We start from the raw sequence: 26,447 nt of genomic DNA, 5'->3' as shown, positions 1-26,447 counted from the left end.
GTCCCTCCCCGTGAACACCCCCAAAAATCGAAAAACACTGCAAAATCAGCACAATCCCATTCCATCCATGCCCTCCATGATGTTTAAGTTCAAGACAGCCCACAGAAAGACTAGGCCCATGCTAGACTCAAATACCCCTGGTGAAAAGGCCACAAGTACAGGCCCAAAAAACGAAAATCACTGAAAAATCAGCACAATCCCATTCCATCCATGGCCTCCATGATGTTTAAATTCAAGACAACCCACAGAAAGACTAGGCCCATGCAAGACTCACTACCCCTGGGCATAAATAAAGGTTGAAAAGTAGGCAAAATGGTTGGAGGCCTAACAACAAAGCCTGCATTAAAAATGGCCACTTGCCTGCCAGCACATGGCCAGTGCCTGTAGCTGCACTTAAAATGGCCACCAGCCACATGGCCTGTCCCTCCCCATGAACACCCCCAAAAATCGAAAAACACTGCAAAATCAGCACAATCCCATTCCATACATGGCGTCCATGATGTTTAAATTCAAGACAACCCACAGAAAGACTAGGCCCATGCAAGACTCACTACCCCTGGGCATAAATAAAGGTTGAAAAGTAGGCAAAATGGTTGGAGGCCTAACAACAAAGCCTGCATTCAAAATGGCCACTTGCCTGCCAGCACATGGCCAGTGCCTGTAGCTGCACTCAAAATGGCCACCAGCCACATGGCCTGTCCCTCCCCATGAACACCCCCAAAAATCGAAAAACACTGCAAAATCAGCACAATCCCATTCCATCCATGCCCTCCATGATGTTTAAGTTCAAGACAGCCCACAGAAAGACTAGGCCCATGCTAGACTCAAATACCCCTGGTGAAAAGGCCACAAGTACAGGCCCAAAAAACGAAAATCACAGAAAAATCAGCACAATCCCATTCCATCCATGCCCTCCATGATGTTTAAATTCAAGACAACCTACAGAAAGACTAGGCCCATGCTAGACTCAAATACCCCTGGTGAAAAGGCCACAAGTACAGCCCCAAAAAACGAAAATCACTGAAAAATCAGCACAATCCCAATCCATCCATGGCCTCCATGATGTTTAAGTTCAAGACAACCCACAGAAAGACTCAGTCCACCCCTCACTGAGTACCCCTGGGCAAAAGGCAAACATACTTACAAACTTACTTGTAAAATTTCTAATCCAACAGTGATCCAAAGAAAGTCAAAAAGGCCTCAAATCCAAATATCCAGCAGCATCCACAAAAAGTAATCCTTCCAGCTCCAGACCCAAATGAAAAGTGACCAGGAGATGGACAAAGCACTGGGAGGAGCCTGCTGAACAGGAACAGGAAGTTGAAGACTGTGGGGCACTTCCTTCCTCCCACCCCCTGCCCCCCTCCCCAAAATGGACTCCTCGCTAAAAAAGTGCAGGCAAATGTCAAACTAAGGAGTTATTCAGATAAAAATCATCATTTCTAGAAGGTTTATGCTGCTTGCTGGTGGATTTCTTGTGCAGAATTGCAAATTTTATATTTTCGCTCGCCGCATCTCAAATCTCGCAATTGCGAAGTACCGCGAGACGTGATCTCGCCGTACTCGCGTTGACAAACTATCGCTGGCAAGCCGCGATGACGTAATCGCGCTCGCCAATTCCCGCGGGATCACACAGCAAGATCCAAAATGGCGCAGCACTCGCAAACTATCGAGAAAAACAACTCGGCAAACGATGATAAACGCCGCGCGCCGCAAAAATTGTATCACCAACGCCGCGCGCCGCAAAAAAAATCCGCTGCGTGCGAATTTGCGGATTTTGCGGGAAATTCGCAAATCTCGCGGATTGCGAATTTCCCAAAAATCCGCAAAATCCGCGAGCGTAACGGATTTTCCGCCCATGCTTAAAGGGAGTAAGACGTGGTCACAACACACAGGGCCCACGGACTACCGGCTACACACACAAATGATGGACACCACGCTCTTAGTGTAGTATTATGGACCGGAAGGCTCGAGCAACCTCCGTCTGTTTATTTGAAGCCTTCTGGCCACGCCGGGCCAGAAGGTGCTACAATGTGTGGAGGTGTTTCTGGGTCTCGGCCGAGACGCGCAAAACACTAGAACGCCACACATAGCAGAAGCCTAGACAACGCCTTATTTTTGCAGTGTCTTATATGATCTTTGTTTAAGCATTGACTTGGGAAAATGTATGGGTAAAACTGCACCACTTCTGACCTATGCTACTGTGGGGTTTGGGGCCTGGGCCGAGGGCCTGGGATTGTGGGGCTGGGTGAGTCGTGACGATGGTTGATGTTCCTCGTTTAGCGCCTTCTGGCGCCTCCATGCATGTTCTTAGTTGGAATGTCCGGGGTCTCTTGGACAAGATTAAACGGGGGGCGGTGCTTCGCTGGGCCAAGAGGGATCTAGCAGATGTGCTCATGCTCCAGGAAACACACATGCTGGGCACGAAGGCCCTGAGTCTCCAGCGCTTTGGCTTCCACCAGGTGTTCCACGCTGGGTTTGCTAGGGGTTCCAGGGGGGTGGCCATTCTTATTCATAGGCGGCTGGCATACACTCACGAGCGTCAGTGGCTCGACCCCCAGGGGCGTTTTGTGTTTGTTCAGGGGAAGGTTGGTGCGGAACCTGTGGTGTTTGGCTGTGTATATGCTCCCCCCCCCCTGCAATGGGCCTTGGCTGAGCGGTTATTTGCCTTGTGGACTGAACTCCCCGACTCCCTGGCAGTGATTGGTGGCGACTGGAACAATGTGGTGGATGTGGCTGTGGACCGACAGCGGAGGCCTGGGGTAGCGCCCGTTCCCTCCCCTATGTGGTTAGGGGCTATGATGGATGTCCTAGGATGGGTGGATGTGTGGAGGCATTTGCATGCGGAGCGACGTGAGTACACCTACGTCTCAGCGGTCCATGGCTCCCTTTCGCGCCTGGACTATGTGTTTGTTCCGAGGGCTTTCCTTGCTAGGGTAAAAGGGGCGGCGATTCGGCCCCGCGGGCTCTCCGACCATTCCCCGGTAGCAGTCCAGATAGACCTGCATAAAGCGCGCCAACCTTTCAGATGGCGGATGTCCACGTGGCATCTGCAGCGACCTGACTATTCCCAGCATCTTCGTGGCGCAATCGCCCAATACTGGCAGGACAATCTTGCCGGGGGTGTAGACACTGTGACTGTCTGGGAGGCCATGAAGCCCACTCTGCGGGGTATTGATATTGCATGGTGTGCATCTGCTCGCCGGATTCGGCTGGAGGGCATTGCTGCGGCGGCGGGGCGGGTGGAAGAACTAGAGGCTCGCCACAGAGAGGCGGCGGATGAAGTCGCCCTGCGACGGCTCCTGCAGGCGCAGCAAACATACTCCTCGGTCTTATTGAACGAGGCTCGCCAGGCGTGGCTGGCCACCCGTAGCCGGGTCTCCCAGTGGGGCGACAAGTCATGCACAATGCTCCATAGGCTCTGTCAACAAACATTGCAGCCCCTTACGCCCCCGGGTCTAGTCGATGCCGCAGGTGTGGCGATTACAGACCCGGCCACTCTTGCCACGAGCTTCGCGCACTAATATGGGCGTCAATATGCCTCCCGGGAGACTCTCTCCCCCGCTGCTATTGCAGATTATCTCACATTGGTTCCCCCATCTGCTGTGTCTGATGAGGTGCGTGACGCCCTGGATCTCCCCCTAACGGCTGAGGAACTCGGGGAAGCGCTGGGTCAACTAAATGTGGGCAAGGCACCGGGACCGAGCGGCTTTTCCAGCGAATTCTATAAGAAATTCCATCTACAGCTCGGGCCGCATTACATACGTGCCCTGGAGCTGGCGCGAGAGCAGGGCCACCTCCCACCGGACTGGCGCCATGCCGAAATCGTGGTGTTCCAGAAGCCGGGAAGGCCCCCGGACCGCCATGACTCTTATCGCCCCATCTCCCTTATTAATTTCGAGGCCAAGCTCCTGGCCAAAGCGCTCGCGAATCGCTTGCTTCCCCATATCTCTGCCCTTGTTCACCCTGACCAGGCTGGCTTTATGCCACGCCGGGCAACACGGCACAATATACGGCGGGCGCAGGCGGCGATTGATGCGATCGGAGCTTCGGAAGATCAGGCGGCGTTATTACTGGCTGACATTGATAGCGCCTTTGATTCGGTCAGCTGGACTTTCCTCTTCACCCTTCTGCCACTGCTGAACCTCGGCCCGGTCTTCATCTCATACGTCCGCCTGCTTTACACTGAGGTTACAGCCTCGGTGCGGGTCTCGGGGGCGGCTTCGGCTCGATTCCCAGTGACTCGGGGCACGCGTCAAGGGTGTCCGCTCTCCCCTTACCTTTTTGCGCTGGCCATGGAACCGCTGGCCGCCAGGGTACGCAATGATGTGCTTTATCGTGGTTTTGTCTGGAGCGCGGATCACGCGGACCGCATTGCTTTGTATGCGGACGATGTGCTGTTCTTCAGACTGACCTGCGGCGTACGGGCCCACGGGTCCTAGAATTGATGCAGGGCTTTGGCCAAGCATCGGGGCTCTTCCTTAACCCGCGCAAGTCGACCCTATGGGTGCTGGGAGGTGGCGCGGTGGAATATCCATGGGCTGCTTCCCTTCGGATCGCAGTGGAGGGAGTGAAATACCTGGGAGTTTTCCTCTCTGCCTCGCCCACGGAGGCGTGGAGCCGGAACATCCAGCCGGTTTGGGACCGGGTCCAGCTGGACATCAAGACGTGGACGCGTATGCCTCTTAACATTTACGGTCGATCGGCCATCTTTAAGATAGTGGCCTTGCCCCGTCTCCTTTACCAACTACAGAATCATCCCTACCCGATTGATCCACAGTGGTTTCGCAGTGTTGACTCTGTGTTGGGCAGGTTCCTGTGGGCTGGGGGTGCCTCCAGGGTGGCGCTCCGTACGCGCTTCCTCTCTACTTACTGCGGCGGCTTGGCAACCGCGGACATATTGTCCTACTATCAGGCCTCCCATCTCCTGGTGCTCAACGAGTGGTGGTATGGGGACCGCTGTGACCCGGCCTATGCCCTGGAGCACTCTCTAATGGGCGACGCCTCCCTCCATACGTTGTTGTATTCAGCCAGGCGGAGGCGACTGCTCCCGCGGGTCACCCAGGTGGTTTTCGCTGTCTGGCGGAGGGCCCTGCACCGCATGGGCTGGTGGGGTAGACTGACGGCGGAGACTCCGTTGTGGCATAATGGCCTGCTGCCGGCGCTGGCGTCGATGCAAGGTTTTGACGGCTGGGACGCAATAGGGGTCTCGTCCCTTGGACATGTCCTCTCCGGCACCACTCTTAAATCCTTTCAGGATCTCAGTACTGAATTCAACATGCCCAGGTCTCAATTCTTTCGTTACCTTCAATTTCGCCACGCTCTTACTCCTAGTCTGGTGGGGCTGGAACAGCTCCCGGACTTTAGTCCCATAGAGGCGAAACTGTTTATGGGAGATTTGGGTGACAAAAAAGTCTCCCAGATTTACCGCTCCTTGGTCACGCACTGCTCCCCCTCGATCTCGACACTGAAGGCCCTGTAGGAGGCTGATGTCGGTCCCCTAGATGAAGACGACTGGCGCGAGGCCCTTGAATCCCCCCGTGGTGCTGCTATTGCTGTCCGCCTCCGCTTCATTCAGTTCAAATATCTACATCGGGCATATTTCACAAGAGACCGTTTGTGGCGGGCGGGCCTAATTGCGACCCCGGAGTGTCTGAGATGTGGTTCGGAGAGAGGCACCCTCTTTCACACTGTGTGGTCTTGTGTGCGGTTGACTCAGAAAGGATCAGAAACAACATGATGGCAGAGTACGGCAAGTGTTATCTATCTTAAGAGGAAAGGGGGTGACACTGAATGAGGCCAAGTGCAAATTTAACTCTCTCAGCATTAATTACTTAAATTACAGGCTGTCTGCAAAGAAGGTAGAACCGAAGGACAAATTGGTGGATGCCCTTGGTCAATTTAAACCTCCTCAGAACAATGATAAATTGGGGTCCTTTTCAGGTCTAATTGAATTATATACCAGGTTTATTCCCAAGTGTGCTGAAAAAACATTTAACATTCACAACTCACTCAAAATGAACGTTCAATTTGTGCAGTGTGAAGGGTGTAATAGTGTTAAAACCATTTGAAACTCAAGATGAAAGTATCATTATGACTGAAGCCAGAAATTGGGTTTAGGTGCTCTACTTTTGCAGCGCAGGAATGGCAAGGATGAAGTGGTGGCCTTTGCCTCTAGGAGCTTTTGTGAGCTGGATGAGCAATTGAAGGAAGCCAAGGAGGACATTATTCAAGGATGGGCACAATGGAAATCTGACGGGGTGAAGAGTGATGTGTACAAGCATGTTTTTGGAAGAATTGTCCATAATTAATGGTCTGGTGTTCAGTTCAAGTGTGTTGGTGGTGCCTGAGGGAATGAAGTGTAACACTATGGCACTTGCCCATGAGGGACACATAAGTATGCGAGCTATGAAGAGAAGGATACAGGAGAATTTTTGGTGGCCAGGATTGGACATATGTATGTAACTGCATTAGTTGTGTCACCAGTGAATAATCTCAACTTATTGATTCCAGTCCGGTGCAATCAGTAGAAGTTCCATCTAAGGCTTGGAGCAAGTTAGCAAATGGTCTTATAGGTCCTATGGTTTTAACCGTGGGGATGCTGGAGTATGGCATTGTTGTGGTGTACTTTTATAGTCGTTGGCCTGAGGTTAAGTTTGCAAAATCTCCTAATTGTTCCAAGATTATTGAGCTTTTGTATTCTTTTTTGAGAAGGAAGGTATACCTGATGAGAACCTGTCACACAATGGTTGCCAGTTTACATCATCTCAATTTGCTGAGTTTTAATTTTATTTAGAAATCAAGCACCAGAGGATTCCCATATACCGTCCCAGGAGCAATGGCCTGGTGGAAAGACTCAACAGAACTCTAAAGGAGAATATCCAGTTATCCAAATTGAAGAGATTTAAGTGTAAGGCTGAGCTAAGGAAATTATTGTGGGCCGTTCGCACCACTCCTAACTCTGATACGTAGGTGCCACCTTTTGCATTACTGAGAGGTAGAGTTCCTGCATCTAAAATGATAAGACAGTGGATGGGAGAATTTTCAGTTTCAGAGGAAAGGTTGGAAGATGTAGGAAGTAAAAGAGTGCAAGCACAGAAGAAGTATGCTGGAAAATTTGGACAGATGTCAAGGGTAAAAGTGGGTAATTTTATGAGAAGGAAAATTCCTAGGGCTATTGCCAAAGGAGTTTCTAAGTTTTCATCACTCAAGAAAGTGATGGTGGTGAAGAGGTGTGCTGTCAACTTGAAGGATGGCAAGTGGTGGAATAAGGACAAAGTGGGCATTGATCATGATGTTGGTTTATATCAGAGGGTTGAGCTGAGTGATAGCACGAAGTGTGTAGCAGCTTTCAAATAAAGGCGGGAGCAGGATGGTGTCTACTAGAAGAAGGAATCTACCCAATAAATTACAAGATTTGTCCTGGGGTTGTTCTGGGAGGGTATCAGCCTTTGTATATAGTTAATTATTGTTTCCTTAGTGGTATCAAATTATTGTGATAAGTATTAAATGTATTGCTTGCTTTTAATTGATACCTGTAGGCACATTGCACTGTAATGCTATGTGTTAACAGTTTTATATGTTTATAACGGGAAGGATGTGTTGGGGCTTTGCAAATTCTATTTAGAGTGTGGAGGTTCCAATGGAAGAGAACGCGGGCAAAAGGATTCGATGGGTGGCGGTTGGAAGAGGGACAAGGGAGCTGTTATTTTCTTCTGTCGCTGTGTTACTTGAATAGTACAATAAAGCTGTTGTACTCATAGAGTCCTTTTGCACTGCTGCTTAAATATTTACAAGAATTAAATGAAGTAGCAGCTTCCCTCAGATTAATCCACTTCCAATCCTCCTTCTTCCTTCGTTAAGACACCTTCAGTCTAGTTCTCATATACTTAAGCAGCTTGATTTTCCTCCGCTTCAGAATCAAGGATAATTTACATTGTTTCCTTCCTTGGGAGTTTATTTCACAATTCCTCTTTTTTAAAGCTCAAGGGTTCTTAATAGGATCCTAATAGGTGACTTGACACTTTTACCTCTATCTTTATTCCCAAATGTTTGAAAAAAAGTCAACAGTTTTTCAAACTAGGAAATATGGTCATCTAATGAAAAGCCAGAGGGGCCCAGGCTTTCTGTGTAAATACTATGGCCCAGGTTCCTTATGGTGTCACATGACCAGAAAATGCACCCATTGTATTTGTTATAGGCTACACTGTCTATCCCAGAGTTCCAGGAATCTAAATCAATAGACACTGAAAGAATACTATGGCCACTTAAATCAGTCCCAAATACATCCAATTGTGTACACACTCCAAACATTTGATGGAATACCACCATATACTTAATTGGGGATTGCCCTCATGGGGGGTGAAAAGTGATGAAAAGTCTTCAGGAAAGCTGCCATTTAAAAAATGTATTTGTGTATTTCAGGCTTTCAAGGAAATGTAAATTCCCTCTGTCTGATCTAACCTTTTCAGGTAAAACACCATCAGAATGCACCACGCGTCTTAAATTTCGTGAAACTATCAATCAATCAATCACAGTATTTATATAGCGCACTACTCACCCAGAGGGTCTGAAGGCGCTAGGGGAGGGGGGTCCGCTACTGCTCGAACAGCCAGGTCTTGAGTTGCTTCCTGAAGGCAAGGTGGTCCTGGGTCAGGCGGAGGTGGGCCGGGAGGGAGTTCCATGTCTTGGCGGCGAGGTAGGAGAAGGACCGTCCCCCTGTGGTGGCTCTTCGGATGCGGGGGACGGTGGCAAGGGCGTGGCCGGTCGATCGAAGCTGGCGTTTGGGAGCGTAGAAGTTGAGGCGGCTGTTGAGGTATCCTGGTCCTTGGTTGTGTAGGGCTTTGTGTGCGTGGGTGAGGAGTCGGAAGGTGATTCTCTTGGTGACCGGGAGCCAGTGCAGGTCTCTCAGGTGTCTGGAGATGTGGCTGCGGCGGGGGATGTCCAGGATGAGTCGTGCTGAGGCGTTCTGGATCCGCTGAAGTCTTTTCTGGAGTTTGGCGGTGGTGCCGGCGTAGAGGGAGTTGCCGTAGTCCAGACGGCTGGTGACGAGGGCCTGGGTGACCGTCTTCCTGGTCTCGGTGGGGATCCACCGGAAGATCTTTCGTAGCATGCGCAGGATGTTGAAGCACGACGAGGAGACGGCGTTGACTTGTCTGGTCATGGAGAGGGTGGAGTCCAGGATGAAGCCCAGGTTGCGTGCGTGGTCTGTTGGTTTGGGTGCGCTGCCCAGGGCTGGGGACCACCAGGAGTCGTCCCAGGCGGAGGGTGAGGATCCCAGGATGAGGACTTCCATCTTGTCCGAGTTCAGTTTCAGGCGGCTGTTCTTCATCCATTCGGCTACCTCTTTCATCCCTTCGTGGAGGTTGGCTCTGGCGGTGGCGGGGTCGTTGGTGAGGGAGAGAATCATCTGGGTGTCGTCTGCGTAGGAGATGATGTTGAGGTTGTGCTGGCATGCGATGTCTGCGAGGGGGCTCATGTACACGTTGAAGAGGGTTGGGCTGAGCGAGGAGCCTTGAGGAACTCTGCAGATGACTTCGGTGGCTTCAGATCTGAACGGGGGGAGGCAGACTCTCTGTGTCCTACCGGCAAAGAAGGAGATGATCCACTCCAGAGCCTTCCCCTGGATTCTGACGTTGCTGAGTCGCTGCACTAGTGTACGGTGGCAGACAGTGTCGAAGGCCGCGGAGAGGTCTAGGAGGATGAGGGCCGCTGTTTCTCCGTTGTCAAGCAGAGCTCGGATGTCATCGGTGGCTGCGATCAGGGCGGTCTCGGTGCTGTGGTTGGCCCGGAAGCCAGACTGCGAGATGTCGAGGGATCCGTTCGTCTCGAGGAAGGCGGCCAGCTGCTTGTTGACTGTCTTCTCGATGACCTTTGCAGGAAACGGGAGCAGCGAGATGGGGCGGTAGTTCTTGAGGTCAGTGGGGTCGGCTGATGGCTTCTTTAGTAGAGCTCTGAGTTCGGCGTGCTTCCAGCTCTCCGGGAAGGTAGCGGTGTCGAAAGAGCTATTGATGATGTCCCGCAGGTGGGGTGCGATGACAGCGTCGGCCTTGTTGAAGACGTGGTGAGGGCAGGGGTCGGTCAGAGATCCTGAGTGGATGGAGTTCATTGTGCGGACGGTGTCTTCGGTGATGATCGGGGTCCAGGCGCGGAGGGTGGTGGTGGGGGGCGGTGGTTCGGTCGTGGCGTGCGTCGGTTGAGTGCTGAAGCTGTTGTGTATGTCCGCAATCTTGTTGTGGAAGTAGGAGGCAAGGGAGTTGCAGAGGTCTTCCGAAGGGGTGATGTCGTTGTTTCCGGCGTTGGGGTTGGAGAGCTCTTTGACGATGTTGAAGAGTTCCTTGCTGTTGTGTGCGTTGTTGTACAGTCGTTCCTTGAATGCGGTTTTCTTGGTGGCGTGGATGAGTTGGTGGTGTTTTCGGGTGGCGAGCTTGAGGGCAGTCATGTTGTCCGATGTTGGGTCTCTGCACCAGGTTCTCTCGAGGGCTCGGCAGTTCTTCTTGGAGCTCTTGAGTTCGTCGGTGAACCATGGGGCTTTCTTGCTACCGGGTCTGCTAGATGGGGTCTTCAGAGGGGCGAGGTCGTCTGCGCAGTCGCTGATCCACTTTGTAAGGTTGGTGGCCGCTTGGCTGGGGTTCGTTGCGCTGGTGGGTGGGTTCTTGCTCAGGGCGGTCGCGAGCTGGTCGGCTGTGATCTTGTTCCAGCTAAAGGTCATGCAGCCAGAATTTGAAACTTTGCAGTTGAAGTCCCTCACAATAATTAACCAATGGGCATTGCTCCAGAATACTAATGCTATGAACAAATGAAAGCATGGAATAAACTAAGATATCATGAGACTTCCCAAGGGGGATATGTATGTTTACAAGCAAAAAAGATGATGCCAGCCCGCCATTCTCATTAGACAGTGCTAACTTTAAGCACTGGCAAAGATTAGAGTGATGATCAAATACATTTGTATTCCAATTAATATCATTGCTAATAGGTATATGGAGCACTTGATGTCTTATTCATTGTCTTTCAGCATTAAATGCTTTTAACTCAAATGGACAATCCTGCGGATCAATGTGGCTTCTGACAGTCTGTAAATGCCCGCCTGCTCAGCATCCTGGATGTTATTGTAGTCTGATGTTCAAGAAGATGGAGTCCTCTCTGCAGATGCTATCATAAACCTCATGTAGCTGCTGTGGTGGAAGGGACTGCACTATTGCCCAGATTTACAATAACTTTGTATTTTGGTTGCACAACAAAATGTTAGTTGGTATTTGCTTAGCCACTCGATGGCCGATCTCCTTGCGTGGCTTTGTAAACTACATGTAAAACAATAACTCCCCTCATGCTGCGTTGGACTACACTGCACCTGGAAGACATTCCATGGGTGGAGTATAGGTGCTCCCACACATCTGCCTATGGATTTTGGCGCATTCCCAGAGTTACTCCGGTTAGAAATGCAACACCTTCCTCTGTGAGGTATAATAAGTGGAAACACGCTAATCTCTCCTCTTTGCTTTCTCTTCCTATGCGCGATGCATTCTCCATCCCAAACAGGAAGTTGAAATATCATTACAAGATTGTTTTGTGCAGGAAGGTATACCTTTCTGCAGAAAAAACAACTGTGCCCCTAATGCAGGTTTTCTTGCAGCATGGTACAAGGATGTCGGTGTTTGTGGTAGGAAGCACTTTGAGGGAGATGAAGAGCCCAGTATATTAGCAGATCTGGCGATACATCGAGGCACATAGAATGCACTGACACGAGTAGAATGAGGGTTGCTTCAATTTCCAGATTTCTAATGTCAGCTTGGATCTGGCATAGTACAAGCAGTAGCAGTTTAGGAAATAGTAAAGTGCCGGCCCCACAAAAAAGAGAGCGTCATGTTGATGGGAGTAAAACCACTTATGGTTTTAATGTTCTTTTGTCTTTTAACCATTTTGTGATTAATGAATTGTAAGATTGTATGTCCTATCTGATATAGCACTCTATCACAAATGTGCAAACCTCGCAATTTAGGGTAAAGTAACCCATAGACACAAGCTAGCCCATGTCCTCGAATGCCATTATGGCAGTATCAGGATTGTCAATTTCGGCACTTGTGATCCTAAATTTTAACTCAATGTTGTGTAACCCTATGTAGAACTATGCTCCGCACCAATACCCTCAACCAATTATTTTGATTATTCCTTTATATTATAATCTATTTAATGAGCACTTGAACTCTCTTTGGTCCAAATTTTCTCTTTAAAGATGTATCAAGCATGTAGTCAAAATGCTTATAATCTCACAGTGTTCTGTATATTTGGATTTTAGCTTCTATGATAATGAGCTTTTTATGAATGTATAAATGTTTCTGATCTCTGATGACATTCCTTATGATTTTGAATTTATGTTTTTTAATGTATGTTGTACTTTTATGATCCTGGAAATCGAAATAAAGTTATTATGATGATGATGATGATGGTGATTTTTTCTTGAGAAACAATAATTCAATTGTCCTGGAATGTAAGGATTATTTCTGTTGGACATGGCCCTTCTTAGGGGATATTAACTCAAAACTTTTTGCTTTTTCCTGATAGCTTTTGCTGTATCTTTCTGCCTGACCTTAGGACTCTGGGCACCGTCCCGCTCTACTGCAGAGATAAGGATTGTGCTTCTTCCCTACACCTACGAAGAAGTGGTGTGTACGTGGTTGGTTTTGGTGCCGTACCTATTCATACCTCATAAAGATGTACCTCACATACCCGTGGCATGTACAACACGAGCTAGTAGTGAGGCTTAGCACTGAGTGTGCCACTCACTGGATAGCCTGTCAACCATGTATTGGGCCTGCTATCACAGGCATTTGGGGTGCCATTGTACCCCTGCTTAGATTGATAGCACTCACTCCTCAACCAATTCTGAGTGGGCCTTCTAATATAATGAGAACATCCCCCAGGAAAGCCCTGAGGAGCGTGAGTGTTGCTGGATGAAGGCAAGGTGGAGACAGATGGCTGTCCTCCATACAGGTAGACCTGTCTGCATCTGGGGATACTCTACCAACATTATTTATTTTTGTCCCCCTTAGCCTGCCAGAGTTTCTGTTTTTATTTTTTATATATGTCCATCAGGATTTTTCAGTGCTGTCAGGGGGCTAGGTGTTCCTTGGCTATGACGCCATTTTTCCCTCATAACCTGTGAGGCCTAGTCAAGCCCCTTGAAAATCTAGGGACATCCAGAAACCTAAAATGGTGTCCACCAACTGCCATAACGGACACTACTGGAGAACAGGCCATAGGCTAACATAAGGAATTTTCTAGAAGCAACCAGTGACTTCTGCAGGTCTCAGGCCACCCTATAAAAGGCCAGTGACCAGCAGCCATTTTGTGCATTACTTGAGGTGACCAGTGTGGAGAGAGGCGACTTGAGGAGGAGGATTGTGCACTAGTGGTGACAAGATTGACCTGCGGGGCCGGCTGTCATTTCACTGGGAAGTGCCCCCACCTAGGCTGACCAAACCCCACTGTTTCAGCAACCATCTTCAAGTTACCAGGAACTCTTTGGCTAGTCTGTCAAGAACTGTAATCCCTGAAGTGTGGCTACCAGGGACCGGTTAGTCCCATCCTGAAGGTTGTGTGCAGAGGGGCAAGCTGGGACCCAGCCCCAAGCTAACTGACCCTAAATTCAGGGGGTAACATATAGCAATACTCGCGACTGCAGCGCTCCAGATCGACACCCCCCCTCCCCTTGACGGGGAAAGCGGCAAAACCAGCTGTCGTCCCTACCTGGAAGCGACGCTGCCGCCGAGTGCATTTCCTGACGTGAGGGCAACAGAAGAGGGAGAGCCCAGCTGACTTGCCTCGTCATTCGAAGAGCTCCGTTGAGGCGCCGGAAGAGGCGGGAAGCGAAGCAGAACCCAGCTGATTGCCTGCGAGGCGGAGAAGGACGCCGTCGCGTCGGAAGAGGTGCGCTGAGCCGGAACCGGCAAGAAGGACCCAGCGCGTCGGAAGAGGCGGGCGCAAGGCGAAGTCAGGAGGGGCCGGTCGCGTCATCGGAGGTGCGTCAAGGCAGAGCTCCAGTCAGCCGGAACATCGAGGAGGCAGAAGCGCCACATCGGACGCCTCGGTGGAGCGCCTCAGACTGGGGTAGGCTTCTCTGACACGCCACGACAACTGCTGGAAGTCTTCCCAGGCACCGCGTGACACGGGCAAAGCCAGAAGTAAGCCAGGGAGTGAGGGAGTGGGAGGCGGCTGTGCCGGCATTGTTTAACCCCTGTGACTGAACAGTAAACACTGCAATGAAGTGTTGAGGCCTTCCCAGTAGACCAAGGGGGAACTTGACTTCAGCTTATTAACTCCAGACACGAACTGTCAGGTTCGAGTACTTGTGCCAGTGGTCAAGGGACTGGGCCAGATAAATACATTGAAGTTAGAACTTTCTGTCAGGTTCTCAATCGTTACACCCCTGGAGTTGGAACCCTTAACAGAGAGGTGTAGCCATTCAGTAAACAAAGGGGGGAAGCCTTATTAACTCCTCTTGTCTCCTATTTAGCTTTTAGTTGGCTGTGAGCTCTGTGAACAGCGCTGCTGGGGGTAGGAGATTGTCGTGCTTGAACAAGAGCGCTGAGAACAAGAAGGGTAATGAAATGTACATGCCAGGTCTGTAATGTAAATATGTAACCTGTATAGTGAATATTTCTGACTGTGATGACTGATTGATAAAGTAATTTTGTGGGATTGATAACAGTTTCTTACAAGGGAAATGTATCTATGAATTTGCATTCCTAGAGTGGGAAATATACTTAGGTTGGTGTAACACAGGTGCATTATTGCTAAACTAATTGTAAACCCTTTTTGCATAAAAAGAAGAGTCATATTATTTTTATAAAAGGTAATGGTATTTTTCCAAAAATCGGTGTTGTGTCTTTTGTTTTAGTGGTTAATCACTGAGTTACTGTGAGTGGGTTTTGTAAGCACTTAACCAACGCCTTGAGTTTAGCTGTAACCACTACTGTGCCAGGCTACCATATGTAGTCTAGGATACCCTAGGTCCAACATAATTGGTGTTTCAGCGGTGGGATTACGGATTTGTGCTTACACTCACTTAGGAGTAACGCAGTGCCTACCACGGGACCCCACCTGGAGTTTTCTCCCTGCGGCCCTCCTAATCTAAATTTTGCTTTTTCTAAATTAACTACTGGTGGTGGGTGGAGGTTGACCCCAGGTCACTTTTTGGATTTCTCCTGTGTAAAAGTTTATACTCTAAATAGAAATGGAGATAAATGTGGAAGAGCTGGAAAACTATACCGTGACCCAATTGAAGGAATGGTGTCAGCAGCAGGGGGTGTTTTTTAAGAAAGGCGCCAGGAAGGTTGAGCTGCTGACCAGTATCCGGGCGTGGGTGGAGGCTCATTCCGGGGAGGAAGTAGATCCTGAGGGGAGTGACAGGGACACTGTCCTGGAGACCGCAACACTGTACCAGGCGGGAGGGGGGAACCTTTTAACGGGCCCTAGGACACCTTCCAGAGTGGGCAGTAGTGTCTCGGAGAGGGGTTTGACCGACGCCGAGTTAGAGGATAGGAGGGAGGAGAGGAGGATGAGAATAGAATTAGCCAGGATGGACATGGAAAGGGAGGACAAGAGGTTGGCGCATGAGCGGACCATCAAAGAGATGGATTTACAAGCCCTAAACCTAAGAACCCCCAAATCAGAGAATGGTGGCAGTGATACCCAGACCAACATCAGAGAACCCAGACCTTACCTACCAAAAGATATTATGGCATGCTATGTACCCAGTGATGACATTGCAAAATGGCTAGCCGCCTACGAGGTCTCACTGAGGGCCCATGGGATCTTGGAAGCCCACTGGGGGGGTGGGTTATATAAATACATGCCCCCCACTGGCAGGGATACCTTGTTGGCCCTAGATCAAAGTGAACAGACCTACTACCCGGCTATGAAGTCAGCGCTGTTAAGAAAGTTTGGGTTGACCCCTGAGACGTATAGGCAAAAGTTCCGGGGCAGCCACAAACTAGGCACGCAGAACTGGGTAGACTTTTTGGATTACTCCAGGAAGGCCCTGGAGGGTTGGGTGAGAGGCAGCGAGGTAGGGGACTATGAGGGTCTATATGACCTCATACTCAAGGAACACCTACTCGAGAAATGTCTTCCCGAACTACGACAGCATCTGGTGGACAGCAAGCTGACCAGCCCCAGGAAGCTTGCTGAGGAGGCGGACATCTAGGTTAGTACCCGGGTGTCAACTAAGGGGACTGGAGGGGATTCCCAGAAGCATGGACAGGGCGCCCCCCAGAAGAAAGAGGGAGGGGAAAATAAGAGGGAGTTCTCAAAAGGGCCACAAAATACTTCGCAAGGAAGGGGCAGAGGATTCATCCCTAAGAGTAACCCCCCTCGCAACCCTACCCCTGGCCAAAGCCAGCAGCCAAGGGTTGTTCATTGTTTTGAGTATGGTGGTGTGGGACACTATAAGGGAGATGTGAGATGCCCAAAAAGACCACCCCCTCCCACTGGAGGAAAAACCCCGGGAATAACTAGTGTAGTGCTCGGGGAGGAGATGCCTTTGGGTAACGGAGGGGAGCAGGCGGGTGTCACTTTAGTGTCCCTGGGAGATAAGGAGATGGTTCCAAAGACCCAACTGCCCTCTAATACTACTAAGTATGAGCAGTGGGTCACCATCAACGGCCATAGAGGGGAGGCTCTGAGAGACACAGGAGCCAGCATGACTATGGTAAGGAGTCAGCTGGTGTCTCCAGAGCAGGTCATCCCAGATGTACTCCATCCCGCCGTAATGGCTGACGGCAGATTGGGCCACTACCCTGTGGCCGAGGTTCCCTTTGAGTGGGGAGGGGTTGCAGGTCCACTTCGAGTTGCCGTAAGCCCTGCCGTGCCTGTTGACTGCCTGTTAGGGAATGATATGGAGCACAATGCTTGGAGGAAGGTGGAGTACCAGACTCACTCTGAGATGCTGGGACCCCCTGACTGGACTTGTGTCAGCACAAGGTCCACGACTGCCCGAAGGGGGAGTTCACTTACGCTGGAGCCTGGAACAATGGCCCAGCCGGCTGCCAGAGAGGAGAAGGACAGGAGGCCGGAGGACCCTGCCTCGACTTCTCCACCTCGTGAGACAGACGGGCCACCTGCGGAGGTGGATCTGGAGTCCACAGGGGAGAATGTTACTTCCCTGGAGGACCTACCCATCCCTACTGAATGGCATGTGGAGGGAGGACCTTCCCAGGAAGAGTTCTGCAAAGCTCAGAAGGAGTGTCCTACTCTCGAGGGGCTGCGGCAACAGGCCAAAGCCCAGGCAGCAGGGAACATTGTAGGGAGCTACCAGATTTACTGGGAGGATGGACTTCTCTACAGTGAGCCCAAGGCACCTGGACATGGTTCATCCAGGGCCTTGGTGGTCCCTCAATGCTTTAGAGCCTTTCTGTTGGAACTGGCTCATGAGATACCATTGGCTGGACACCTAGGACAGGACAAGACCTTTGCCCGGCTTGTCCCCCACTTCTACTGGCCTCGAATGAAAGTGGCGTCTGATACATATTGTCGGACGTGCGTGTCTTGCCAAGCCAGTGGGAAAACAGGGGTGAAGCTAAAAGCTCCCCTGGAACCACTACCTGTCATTAGCACCCCCTTTGAGAGGGTGGGCATCGACATTGTAGGGCCATTGGATCCACCAACTTCAGCTGGTCACCGGTTCATACTGGTTTTGGTGGATCATGCCACACGGTACCCAGAGGCAATACCTCTGAGGACCATCACTGCACCTGCAGTGGCAAGGGCCCTAATGAGGATCTTCACCCGAGTGGGTTTCACCAAGGAGGTTGTGTCCGACAGGGGGACTAACTTCCTTTCAGCATACATGCGGGCTATGTGGAAGGAGTGCGGCGTTACCTATCGGTTTACCACTCCTTATCACCCACAAACCAATGGTCTTGTGGAAAGGTTTAACAAAACCTTGAAAGGTATGATACGGAGTCTACCTGAGAGCCTGCGGAGGAAATGGGATGTCCTCCTACCCTGTCTCTTGTTTTCCTACAGGGAAGTGCCACAGAAGGGAGTGGACTTCAGCCCCTTCGAACTTTTGTACGGGCACCCTGTACGGGGACCACTCAGCCTGGTTAAAGACGGATGGGAACATACTCCCAGGAAGCTTCCCCAGGACATGGTGAGCTACATGCTGGCCTTCCGGAGCCAAATGGCTAAGTTGTGGAAGCAAGCTTCAGACAACTTGGAGGCCAGCCAGGCAGTGATGAAGGAGTGGTATGACCACAACGCTCACCCAGTGGAACTGGAGCCTGGACAGAAAGTGTGGGTAATGGAACCTGGAGAGCTAAATGCCCTCCAGGACCGTTGGACAGGCCCCTTTGAGGTTTTGGAGAAAAAGGGTAAGTCTACCTACCTGGTGGATCTTAAGACCCCGAGGCAGCCCCAAAGGGTGCTGCATGCCAATCGCCTCAAGCCACATCATGAGAGGCCCGAGGTTGTCTTACTGATGGTGACCGATGGAGCAGAAGAGGAGGAAAGCGAACCTCTCCCTGATCTTCTCTCGTCCCAAGAAAAGGATGGGTCGGTGGAGGGAGTAATTCTCTCGCCATCCCTGACTCCTGAACAGCAGAGTGATTGCCGCCAGATCCTGGAGCAATTTTCTTCTCTGTTCTCCCTTGTCCCGGGTAGGACCCACCTGTGTACCCATGACGTGGACACGGGAGACAGCCCACCTGTGAAGTCTAAAATCTACCGGCTGTCGGACAAGGTGAAGGCCAGCATCAAAAGTGAAGTCGCCAAGATGCTGGAGCTAGGAGTGATTGAACCTTCTGGTAGCCCTTGGTCTAGCCCGGTGGTTTTGGTACCAAAAGCTGCCCCACCAGGCACCACACCTGAATTGAGATTCTGTGTGGACTACCGAGGCTTAAATTCAGTAACTAAGACTGATGCACATCCCATCCCACGGGCGGATGAGCTTATCGACCGGCTGGGCGCTGCCCAATACTTAAGTACCTTTGACCTAACTTCAGGGTACTGGCAGATTTCCCTTACCGAGGGGGCGAAGGAAAGGTCAGCCTTCTCTACACCTCAGGGACACTACCAATTTCGTGTGATGCCCTTTGGGCTCAAGAACGCCCCTGCCACTTTTCAGCGGCTGGTGAACAGGGTCCTTTCTCGAATGGAAGCTTTTTCTGCTGCTTACCTGGACGACATTGCTGTCTTCAGTAGCAGCTGGGAGGACCATTTGCAGCACCTGCAAGCTGTTCTTCATGCCCTGCAACAGGCTGGCTTGACAATCAAGGCCAGCAAGTGTCAGATCGGACAGGGGTCGGTGGTGTACCTAGGTCACTTGGTGGGCAGAGGGACGGTGCAGCCCCTCCAGGCAAAGATTGAGGCTATCATAGCCTGGGAGCCCCCCAAGACTCAAACTGAGGTCCGAGCTTTCATGGGCCTCACTGGATACTACCGTCGCTTCGTGAAGGGGTATGGCACCATCGTGGCCCCCCTCACTGAACTTACTTCCAAGAAACAACCCCGACGGGTAGTCTGGACGGAGGCTTGCCAGCGAGCCTTCATGACCTTGAAACAAGCATTGTGTTCCGCTCCCATTCTCAAGGCCCCTGATTTTGCTAGAGAATTCATTGTCCAAACAGATGCGTCAGAACATGGCATTGGGGCAGTGTTATCGCAGCTAAATGATGAGGGCTTGGATCAACCCGTGGTCTTCCTGTCTAGGAGACTACTCCCCAGGGAAAGGAGATGGAGTACAATTGAGAGAGAAGCCTTTGCGGTGGTTTGGGCTCTGAAGAAGCTGCGGCCATACTTGTTTGGCTCGCACCTCCTGGTTCAGACTGACCACCGCCCCCTTCGTTGGCTGATGCAAAAGAAGGGGGAGAATCCCAAGTTGCTAAGGTGGTCCATCTCCCTACAGGGAATGGACTTTAGGGTGGAACACCGGCCTGGATCGGACCATGCCAATGCAGACGGTCTATCCAGGTATTTCCGCCTTAGTGATGAGAACTCCCAAGGGATTGGGTAGATCTCCCCACTTTCAGCTGGGGGGGACGCGTGTTAGACCTGTCTGTATCTGGGGATACTCTACCAACATTATTTATTTTTGTCCCCCTTAGCCTCCCAGAGTTTCTGTTTTTATTTTTTATATATGTCCATCAGGATTTTTCAGTGCTGTCAGGGGGCTAGGTGTTCCTTGGCTATGACGCCATTTTTCCCTCATAACCTGTGAGGCCTAGTCAAGCCCCTTGAAAATCTAGGGACATCCAGAAACCTAAAATGGTGTCCACCAACTGCCATAACGGACACTACTGGAGAACAGGCCATAGGCTAACATAAGGAATTTTCTAGAAGCAACCAGTGACTTCTGCAGGTCTCAGGCCACCCTATAAAAGGCCAGTGACCAGCAGCCATTTTGTGCATTACTTGAGGTGACCAGTATGGAGAGAGGCGACTTGAGGAGGAGGATTGTGCACTAGTGGTGACAAGATTGACCTGCGGGCCGGCTGTCATTTCACTGGGAAGTGCCCCCACCTAGGCTGACCAAACCCCACTGTTTCAGCAACCATCGTCAAGTTACCAGGAACTCTGTGGCGAGTCTGTCAAGAACTGTAATCCCTGAAGTGTGGCTACCAGGGACCGGTTAGTCCCATCCTGAAGGTTGTGTGCAGAGGGGCAAGCTGGGACCCAGCCCCAAGCTAACTGACCCTAAATTCAGGGGGTAACATATAGCAATACTCGCGACTGCAGCGCTCCAGATCGACACCCCCCCTCCCCTTGACGGGGAAAGCGGCAAAACCAGCTGTCGTCCCTACCTGGAAGCGACGCTGCCGCCGAGTGCATTTCCTGACGTGAGGGCAACAGAAGAGGGAGAGCCCAGCTGACTTGCCTCGTCATTCGAAGAGCTCCGTTGAGGCGCCGGAAGAGGCGGGAAGCGAAGCAGAGCCCAGCTGATTGCCTGCGAGGCGGAGAAGGACGCCGTCGCGTCGGAAGAGGTGCGCTGAGCCGGAACCGGCAAGAAGGACCCAGCGCGTCGGAAGAGGCGGGCGCAAGGCGAAGTCAGGAGGGGCCGGTCGCGTCATCGGAGGTGCGTCAAGGCAGAGCTCCAGTCAGCGGGAACATCGAGGAGGCAGAAGCGCCACATCGGACGCCTCGGTGGAGCGCCTCAGACTGGGGTAGGCTTCTCTGACACGCCACGACAACTGCTGGAAGTCTTCCCAGGCACCGCGTGACACGGGCAAAGCCAGAAGTAAGCCGGGGAGTGAGGGAGTGGGAGGCGGCTGTGCCGGCATTGTTTAACCCCTGTGACTGAACAGTAAACACGGCAATGAAGTGTTGAGGCCTTCCCAGTAGACCTTGGGGGAACTTGACTTCTGCTTATTAACTCCAGACACGAACTGTCAGGTTCGAGTACTTGTGCCAGTGGTCAAGGGACTGGGCCAGATAAATACATTGAAGTTAGAACTTTCTGTCAGGTTCTCAATCGTTACACCCCTGGAGTTGGAACCCTTAACAGAGAGGTTTAGCCATTCAGTAAACAAAGGGGGGAAGCCTTATTAACTCCTCTTGTCTCCTATTTAGCTTTTAGTTGGCTGTGAGCTCTGTGAACAGCGCTGCTGGGGGTAGGAGATTGTCGTGCTTGAACAAGAGCGCTGAGAACAAGAAGGGTAATGAAATGTACATGCCAGGTCTGTAATGTAAATGTGTAACCTGTATAGTGAATATTTCTGACTGTGATGACTGATTGATAAAGTAATTTTGTGGGATTGATAACAGTTTCTTACAAGGGAAATGTATCTATGAATTAGCATTCCTAGAGTGGGAAATATACTGAGGTTGGTGTAACACACAGGTGCATTATTGCTAAACTAATTGTAAACCCTTTTTGCATAAAAAGAAGAGTCATATTATTTTTATAAAAGGTAATGGTATTTTTCCAAAAATCGGTGTTGTGTCTTTTGTTTTAGTGGTTAATCACTGAGTTACTGTGAGTGGGTTTTGTAAGCACTTAACCAACGCCTTGAGTTTAGCTGTAACCACTACTGTGCCAGGCTACCATATGTAGTCTAGGATACCCTAGGTCCAACAGGAGCAGCCATGCAGGTTTTCCCCTGTCTTGCACATTCTGACCCTCCTACAGACAATGTGAAAGTGCGAGCACCTTCCTACACGTGTAAGGAAGAGGCACCAGCACGATGTTCGAGACTTGGGCCGGTCTGCCGTAAAAGACCGTGTGTATATGCTTGTCATTGCGGGCCTGGGCATGTGCACGGGACAATGGGCTGGTTTGAATATGTGTCCAGCCAGCCACTGCAGGTTTAAGGCTGCACACTTACATAGGTATCTAGCCTACCATAGCAGGCCAATGTGTGCATACATATGACAACGATGTTCCAAGACCCGGGTCAGGCCTGCAGTTGCCAACCCGAGTGTGGGCACTTGCACCCATAGTGTTAGTGACTATGTACCCAGCCTGCCATCACTGGCCTGTGTAAGCACACTTGCCCCCTTGTGGGTAAACCGATGTCTGGCATGCCATTGCAAACTTGTGCATGCGAACTGGCACCTATGGTGCTCGGAGCTATGTGTCCCGAATGCACTTTTGGGTTTTGGGACACCAATGGCACTGGTAACTACATGTCCCGCCTGCCTGGCAGGCCTGTGTGTGCGCGCTTGCACTGATGGTGCTACGGACTACAGATCCCGTCAGTTGTGCAGCCTTATGTGTGCGCGCTTGCACCTATGTTGCTCATGACTATGTGTCCAGACTGTTTTAGCAGGCTTGTGCATGCGCACTTGCACCCATGGTGCCCTTGACTACATGTCCAGTCTACCATTGTCTAACCAGTCTAAAATTGCGAATTCGCAATATGGGGCCGCTATTTACCGCGAAGTGTAACTTCGTGGTAAATAGCGAAAAGTTGTATGTTACACACACACATGTCCTTTGCGCAACACCTGTGTACTTTTGCATTTCAGGGGTGCAAAAGGGTTTCCTTTGGACACCCTGGCACCCTTGAAATCGCTTCCTTATTTGCGATTAGCTAATTGGTAATCGCAAATAAGGAATGACTCCCCAATCATTCCTATGGGCCTTGAGGCCCATAGGAATGAATGGGGAAGCCATTCCTTATTTGCGATTAGCAATTAGCTAATCGCAAACAAGGAAGCAGTAGAAATCACAAAATTAATTACGATTTCTACATGCATCCCGTTTTGCGACTCTTTAATAGCGATTCCTTAATAATCGCTATTAAGGACTCGCAAAAGAGGACAATGATGAATATGGGGGTAAGTTTCCAACCAGATCAAAGATCTCCTACAAGGGGCCTTCACCATTTACCTGTGACAACTGGAAAGTATTGCCCTCGCTAGTGCCACTTTGTCTGCATGCACACTTGCACCCATGGTGCCCTTGACTACATGTCCAGTCTACCATTGCAGGCCTGTGGGTGAGCACTTGCACCCAAAATGGCTAAACCCATATCCAGTCTGCCACTACTTTCTTCTGTGAGCACACTGGCACTGATGGTACCAGGGTCTATCGGCCAGATTCATCAAAGTAAAATCGGCTCACAAAGGGCCAGATTCTGAGAATCCGGCCCTTTGCGAGCGCTATTTTTGCATTTGGGATTCATCATCCCAAATGCAAAAATCACAATTACAGAACTCGCTAAATTGCGAAGAATCGCATTTAAGGAATCTCAATTAGAGATTCCTTAAATGCTATTCATGAACCTTTGAAAAATTGCGAATTCGCAATATAGGGCCGCTATTTACCGCGAAGTGTAACTTCGTGGTAAATAGCAAAAAGTTGTATGTTACGCACACACATGTCCTTTGGACATGTGTCTGCGCAACACCTGTGTACTTTTGCATTTCAGGGGTGCTACAGGGAGTCCTTTGGACACCTTGGCACCCTTGAAATCGCTTCCATATTTGCGATTAGCTAATTGCTAATCGCAAATAAGGAATGACTCCCCATTCATTCCTATGGGCCTAGAGGCCCATTGGAATGAATGGGGAAGCCATTCCTTATTTGCGATTAGCAATTAGCTAATCGCAAATAAGGAAGCAGTAGAAATCGCAAAATTAATTGCGATTTCTACATGCATCCCGTTTTGCGAGTCTTTAATAGCGATTCCTTAATAATCGCTATTAAGGACTCGCAAAAGAGGACAATGATGAATATGGGGGTAAGTGTCCAACCAGATAAAAGATCTCCTACAAGGGGCCTTCACCATTTACCTGTGACAACTGGAAAGCATTGCCCTCGCTAGTGCCACTTTGTCTGCTGAATCGAAACAATCTGCGATGCTCAGACGCTGTACTAAGAACTATTGTTTGGGGACCAAATTGCCGATTGCGGAGCCTTGGGGATGCCCAGTAGGGGTTATCTCACAGGGAAAAGCCAGGACGGGTTCCCAAGGCAAGCACCTTGATGTCTTCGGGTGATACGTGCGCTATATAAGTCGCAATACATACATACATACAGAAACCTTGTCAGCATCTAAGGTGTGTGGTTCCTGTACTGCAGGGACCATCACATTCATAAGGGTCTTGGTGGTGAGGGGATCCACCGGTTGCAGAACCCTATGTATGACTGCTTCTCTCTCGTGAACCACTGCAACTGCATGCTCATTGCACCCAGTGTTAGATTCAGAGGTGCAACCCTCGGAGGTCGGGGTGTACCCGTAGTTGGCCTCATTCTACCTTGTGTTGCTCTGCTGAACTTGCACCTCTGTGTGTGACCAGACTGGTCTGGTGTAACCCTAATCAATATGCACTGGACGTTATGCCTCATTTCCAGGAACGTACGAAATTTCCGAGACTTCATTTTGTTTGACCAGAATGGCCAGGTGCAACCCATATCAACGTGAACCGGTCAGTGTGCCTCATTTCAACTGAGGAACAGCAAGTGCAACTCTTTGAGTTTTTGACCTGCAGTGTCTGGTGTGACACATACCAACGTGCACCAGAATTTGTGCCCGAACTGCCTGGGTATGACACAGATCAACTTGTACCTGAGGGGGTGCCTTCTGCATCCGAGAGGCTCCCTGCGTTATTCCCCATTCTTTTTTGATTCCTTCCTGACCCTCATCTCAGCAGACCAACTGGCCTCTTCTCACCTGGCCTCTCCCAAAGACATCATGGCACCAGGTAGTAGCAAGACGGATTAACTGGGCTTGAGCAACGCTTCTGAGACAGTTCAGAAGCGGGTCAAGAAACTGCATGACTCTTTTCTGTTTTGAGACCTATGGGTGACTTTCTCAGTGGCGGCCAATCCCCTGTTATTTGCAAATAATTCCTAATTAAACTTGTTACTTTCTTCACCTGTTCCTAAGCGGGATCTGGGGATCTTCCATCAAGAGTATTGGGACAGTCAGTGCAAACTATAGGATAGAGGGAGGTTTGGGCTGCGGGGTCTGCAGAGTGTTATCAGTTGACCTGCTGAGTATCAGTGCACTGCATTAGGATACTGAGTGTGTATGAGTTTAAGAATGTTCCATACAGACTGGCTGGTATGAGTGGCACCGCGTTAGTAGTACAGATTAAGTGGCTGTGGAAATTACAGTGTTTGTACTGCAGGTGTTTCACACCATTGGCTGGCAGGGTGGTTTTCTGCATTAATTTCATACCAAAAGCACTTTACATTGAGCACTGGTTGTACCTTCATGGCCCAGTCCGAGGTACTGCTAAAAAGTAGTCTAATTTCCTTCTAAATATACATGCTTCTGATTTCGTTGTGACCTAGGGTGCCTCCTATAACTGTGTGGGATTCAATTATAAGGATTGGTGGTGTGGGTCTCAGGGGTATAGCATTTTGTGCTGCTTAAGGGAGCTGGGGTCTCTGTGGGGGGGTAGATTAGGAATTGTGCTCAGTTTGCATATTCTTGATGTTATAACAACACAAGTGGTCCTAGGATTCCTCATAATAATTCTAAGTGTGATTTATGCTCAAAAGTACATGACATTGATTTTGCATTGATTATATACATTTGCTGAATACAAACGATGTTTACATACATCTTGTTTGAAATCTGTTTTGTACCTCATGGGATATTTATTATTAATGTGTGCTGTTCCAATGCTTTACACATTGCCTCTGTGGTAACCATGACTGCTCAGTGCCAAGGGTGAGGCACAGGTTATACAGTGAGTGTAATCACCTGCCCTTTAAGGGGGTGGTGGATTCTGTCTGGCTGGATCTTTGTCTCAGTCAACCAGAAAACACAGCTTCCAACATTGTCCTTGAGTGTGGGCGTCATTAAACATTTTCCCTGCCATGGGTCGCCAAGCCTGACATTGTAGCCCAGAGATATGTGTTGACTTTCGTTCTGCCCAGGACATCACTTGCATCTGTTACTGTAAGCTGGCTGTCAAGTGGAAGACAAGCTGTTAGGGTGAAGGTTTCTGTTATCTGAGCTAATTTAGGCTCTGTGGTGGAAACCCCACATTAT

At 50.1% G+C, this 26,447-nt stretch overlaps 1 protein-coding gene across 2 annotated transcripts in view; it reads right to left on the bottom strand.

Annotated features, from left to right (window-relative positions):
- Positions 1–26,447, bottom strand: part of LOC147689414 (vomeronasal type-2 receptor 26-like) — a 340,528-nt gene that overhangs the window by 107,942 nt on the left and 206,139 nt on the right. The window lies entirely within an intron of this gene.

This window comes from Lissotriton vulgaris, chromosome 10, assembly GCF_964263255.1.
Source record: "Lissotriton vulgaris chromosome 10, aLisVul1.2, whole genome shotgun sequence".
NCBI lineage: Eukaryota > Metazoa > Chordata > Amphibia > Caudata > Salamandridae > Lissotriton > Lissotriton vulgaris.
The sequence above is the reverse complement of the archived record's forward strand: the minus strand, read 5'-3'. Positions and strand labels throughout refer to the sequence as shown.